Source organism: Chaetura pelagica, unplaced genomic scaffold (genome assembly GCF_000747805.2).
Source record: "Chaetura pelagica isolate M959 unplaced genomic scaffold, ChaPel_1.0 scaffold43, whole genome shotgun sequence".
NCBI classification, from domain to species: Eukaryota; Metazoa; Chordata; class Aves; order Apodiformes; family Apodidae; genus Chaetura; species Chaetura pelagica.
In genome coordinates this window covers 539,947-545,665 of record NW_009952803.1, presented here as the reverse complement: position 1 = coordinate 545,665, position 5,719 = coordinate 539,947, and positions in this window count along the sequence as shown.

The window sequence follows — 5,719 nt, the reverse complement described above, 5'->3', positions numbered from 1 at the left end:
TAAGGGTAGCCTTGAGTACTATGGCTTTGATATCACCCAGAGTGTTTTGGTTTTACTCAAAAGTTAATTTTACTTTAGGCTGTATCTATCTAGTGTGGCTAGGGGAGTATCATGTAAGCTGGTTAGTAAGTGTGGCTAATAAAGCAGTGAACCCTGAAATAAACATCTGTCTCATCCTACTCAGGCTCTCAGATGATAATTGCATCACCTGCTCTGTATCTCATTAGCACTGACAGATCTTTCCCTTGCTCCCAAGACAGTGTGGGGGGAAGGCATTTACCCCATCTGTGTTTGGATTTCCAGTAAGCAGGCTCTGAATCTTCATCTTCTGTGGAGAGACTGAGAGTCTATGACATTATGTCAGATGCTACAAGGTCTTTCTCTCACTGGTCTGAGACTAAAGCTACAGCTTAAAAGAGGTCAAGAGGTATCCCCTGAATTTTTAAGTTAAGGCATGCAAAGAGCACTACCTGGTGCGTCTCACAGAGAGGATAATGCAGGCAAGAGGCTTCTTTGATGCCTCTGGACTGCTGCAGATTGTTTCATTAACTTCTAGTGTTAAATGTGATTAGGGTGCTAAAACTATGAGGGGGTTAACTGGGGTACTGAAGCAGGAAGACAAAGAGCTCTTAAAGTTCAATAAATTCTGGTTCTTCCTTCTCAGTTAGCAGTTTTTGTGTAGCTGAAGTCTGGGGGGTGAATAAGTACAGTGCTGCCAGATGAAGGAGGTGTGCCTGCTCTAGTACCTGATTTCTCAGTCAATGTATTATGGTGATTTGGGGTGTGGGAAGGAAGCACTATACAGCAAAGCAGACTATTTTTGCAACTCTTATTAATGTCACACATGCCATCATAATGGCCACTGGGATTTTGGAGAACCCAAGCTAGGGCATTAGGACCTGTGAAAACAATATGATCAACACTGTTCAGACACTGCCTTGACATCAGCTGGGATGTGAAGCTCTCTGCACAACAAACATTCACCCCTTGCACCAGCAGAGCTGCAAAGCACCTAAGACCTAGCCTATAACCAAGGCTTCATTATGTCTGTATGGAGCACATTGTAGATACAGATATGCCCAGCATGCCGCTTTTCTCCCACCCTCCAAACACAAGTAAACATGCAGGGTACTAAGATTGTTTCAGTTGTATGCAAGCTTGAGTGTCCCATTTCACTCCTGGTATTCAGGTAGAAGGTGTATATATCTTCTTTGTGATATCTCCGAGGTCTTTAAAGAACAGAGCCTTGCAAGAAATGTGGAGGATAGTAATGCTCTTGGTGCTATAGTCTTCAAGAAGAAATCTGTCTCTTCCACTTTGGGCATGTGAGACCCTTTGCCTGTCTAAGGCAAATATCTTTAACTTTCCAATGAAGACATATGTAAGGGAATAAAAATGATTTTCTGTTTCTTCCATAAAGCACCTGTGATTTAGTTTCAGGATGTCAGTAAAGCAGATTTGCCTGCCATTTGTACTAATAATTCATGTTACAGTAGCTGCCAGAGGCCACAGGACTGTACACATCTCTACAGAAAAAGTTTAGCAGATGGCTTAAAAGCTGCATGATGGCAAAGAACAAGCTAATAACTTTGTCTTGGGCTATTTTATGCATTTACCATTTTACTTACATAGTAAAATACTGCAAACTGTATAAATATAGAAAAAAATACATCTGCTCCAGTGTGCTTTCCTAGACTGTCTCACTACAGTGTTAACTGCCATTTTAGCTCCTGTACCATTAGATGAATTACCTTGTCTATGGTTAAGCAAGAAACTGAACCCATGTGATCTAGGCACTTTTTTTTCTGGGGTAACCTCTTTACACTATAATGTCCTGGACTTATTTCTTCCCTGTCCAGCTGGTATCTCATTCCTGACAGGACTGAACTTCAAATAGCTTAGTCAATTCAGCCAATGCTTAGTAATGTGGATAGCCATGCTTAGGTAATACATACCACAGCTACTGTCAGCCTAGACTCCCTTGTGATGTAGGATGATGTACTTTAGTGCTACCTGAGAGCATGAAAGAGAGGCAAGTGAGTCTGCTGTGGGTGATTAGGAGTCTGATCATGCTCAATCCCTCTCATAAAATAATTCACCTTTCCAATACCTATTTGGAATCTAATGCCTTCTGGTTAAGTGGTCTACTGTGGTTTTGAAAAAACAAACACGAAACTAGAGCTTCTTGCAGCAGGATTTTTGAATGACTTGCAAACCAGATTTCTGTGCTGGCCCTCTTCAGACCTGACTGTTGCATTAAATCTACTTACTAGGGCTGGATGCTGCCCAGGTGAGATCAGGTGTTTTACATTCACATCACTTTCGGCCTCACCCAAAACTCAAAAATGCTAGTGAAGGTCACTACCTTCCCTCCCTTCTTGGGCATTGATGTCCACAGCATGATCAAGGGTGTCTGCAGGGAACAGATATTTACCAGCAAACACTATTAACATAGAAAAGCCTAGTCCTGCCACCCTGCAGGGGGAATTTCTCACTTTACCTTGATTAACACCCACAGGAAGTACCACCTTTAGCAGGACTAGAGCAATCAGGGTGTGGAGACCTTTGCAAGAGTGAGCACAAAGACACAGGCAGAAGCTGTTTAGAATGTGGAGTGCATGAAAGAGAGAGCAGGAGAGAGTTGCCTTCACTTCACATTTCTTGAGCCAAAATACGGAGAGACAGAGTAATAAATAATGTGAATGGGCTGAAAACAGAAATTGTTTTCCCATGTTTAGTGACTCACATAATACTCTGGCTTTAGAGACCCAGACTTCTTCCAAAGGGTCAAAATCAAGTAGTGTCTGTTTTTCCCCTGTAATTCTTGATCTCATGGGAGTGGACTCAGTGAATGAAGGTCTCCAACCAGTTTGTAGATGATGCCCATGTGGGAAGGCTGCTGAGTCAGGGCAAATGCCAGCCTTGCCCTTTTTGGGGCACTTGCTTAACAGCAAACATTTAACAGAGCAGATGCACTAGGCTTCAAAGGTTTTCTTTCTGATAGGACACAGTGGGTGTAAAGTGAGGCTGGCTTGTGTGTTGGCGAGAGAGTTGTTGTAGCCTGCCCAGGCTGAAAAGGACCACGAGCAGTAGAGGCACAAAGAGCAACTGCTTTCTGCAGCATAGTTTGCAACACCACAGGGGTGTGCAGGAAGGCCAGACTCTGAGGTTTTGTGGACTGCTGCCATGCTGGATTGCTTTATTTGGCTTCTGTTTGCTTTAGATAATTTCGGTTGTTTTTCTCCTGACAGACACAAGGACCAGCCATGGCCAGCCAGCAACAAAACTGGCATGATCCCTGGATGGAAGAGCAGCTGTAAAGAGGAAGAGCCTGGAGGTGTGCTCTGTGATAGCACTGGTGCACCTGCTGCACTGCCTTCCTGTGGGGGCTGCTGCCATGGCCACCCAGACTGGCCCTGCCAGGGAGAGAGGCTCCATGGAAAAACCAAGAAGGGATTGCTCCAGTACCACTACTCAAGTACTTTTAAATATCGGATTTTACCCACAGCTACCCCTAATTTATTCCTGTTTGGGATGCAAAGCTGCAACAACTCTTACAGTCTTCCAGTTTTATGCAGTCAGCCCCTGACCCTATCAGCTAGCAACCCTTTGGTAGCATAGTAATTACTCAAGATGTTGATTTACATCATTCTAATGACAGTAAATTTATGTGCCCTTGTCATGGTGAGCATGGGGGACTGGCTAGCACTTTTAAAAAACTGTATTCTAAGCCCATAGGAATGTTCCCTGGCTTCCTCTCCTTCAGCCCTCCAAGGAGAAGTTATTCTTTATTTTCAATTATGGTGAGGCAGCCTGGTCAAAGAAGCATGATTTACATGTTTTTTCTGACAACATTTAAGGCTGCCAATTGATATGTGACATGCAACCCTGACTTTGCCTGATGAATGACACACATTTCAGAGCAGCAAGTGTCTTGACTGTGCTCAATGCATATTGGCAGTTTAACTGCCTGTAACTCTAGGTTTGTTTGTTATATGCTTTGTCTAACATAGACAAGATTTGTCAAGGCTGGATTTCTTTCAGTATTTGTTGGACACCACCCTAAGCAGGTGCTGAGCATGTTCAGATAAGGAAAAGTCACTCAGGACAGATTTTTAAGGGCATGTGCTCTTGCCATTGGGTTGATTTTAATCAATGTAAGATATACATCTATACATGTTTATATGCTGCTGGTATGTACCTAGATAAAATTAAATTTATTTGATTTATTTGATTGAAAAAATTACATTAGAAGTATGTGTTGTATAGAATTTCTTGAGTGACTCAGGAAATAGACATACATGCTGACCTGAAGAAGCCCTATTAAACGTTTTCTGGGCCTCTTTTGTGGAGACCTTGCCAAGTGATCATTCCCCAGGCACATAACAATTTTCTATATAAAGAATGGTATTAAAAATAACTCTCATGTACCTCTTAGATTCAGATGTTCTTTTAAACCATAGATAACTCAATGTTGTGATGACATATATTCCCAGTGGGGAAAATATTTCTTCTCCTTGTTTTACAAAATGTAAAATTGTCCACAATCTGGATGATAGTTTGGGACTATATTTTTTTGAAATATCTGAAACATGAATTTAAACACTTTTGTTGGTCTGATGCTATTTGTAATAGAGCAAAGTACAGAAGGACTATGCATGGGAATAACATTCACACTCCTCCCTCCTTATATTTTAAAGAGAACCTGATGTAGTTTGTACTTGTTCACTTTCTTTTGTGTTTATTGTCATGACTTTATGAGATATTAAAGGGCATCACCAGTGAACAGAAAATACATATCTGCATTTTACTTTTTGTTATGTATATATGAGCACAGCAATGCCTATCCTGGCCTGATTGCCCAGGCTAATGCTTTTCACTCTGGCTGTTCGTAGCATCTCAGAATGTTGCCCAGCAGAAACACCATGAAATGTTAATAGAGAAGGAACCACACACAAATCTACCTTCCTAGACATGTGGTAAACATGTGTTTCTGTTGCTCTTGGAAGTCGTGGTCAGGCAGGAGTCTTGCAGGACAGCATAGGGCCATGCTAATATTCTTCATGTTCAGTATTTTAAATTAAAATGTCCATGATAGGATCACTTCTGTATGGTATTAAAGTTATGTTTGAATTTAAATGCAAAAAGTTCCATTTAGGAAACCACCCTGATCCACCAGCCTGGAAAGGAAACTCTTCAAAATGAAAATGGGAAAAACATGCACCTTTTTTCTCATTTCTAATAATAACTATGACACAAATCTTCAGAGGCATTGTAAAAAGGACCAAAGAGACAAATGGTAGTCAGATGTATGTGTCAGAGAGATATATATGTTACACCTACACAACCAGAAATTAGGGCTGGGAATTCTTCTGCCCTGCTGTTACACCTGCAAAGGTCTAAGTTTGACCTGCCTATCCAATGTTCTCTTGATTGTAGATTGGTAGAAACAGGCACTTGTAAGGCACAATCTAGGTCATGCAAAAGCAGATGTCTTCAGTCAGTCAAATGAAGTGCACATTACTCTCTTTCCTGGGGAAGGGGGAAAATAAATTGATTTACTAGCTTAGTTGTAGACATTTACAGTTAGATCAGACAAACTGCATCATGGATTTTTGGGGTAGTGGTAACATTGACTAACCTTTTCCAAGATAATAGCTAAACTCCAGTCCCTATGGCGTTCAAGGATTCTTTTTACCGTGGACTCAAATGAGACAAG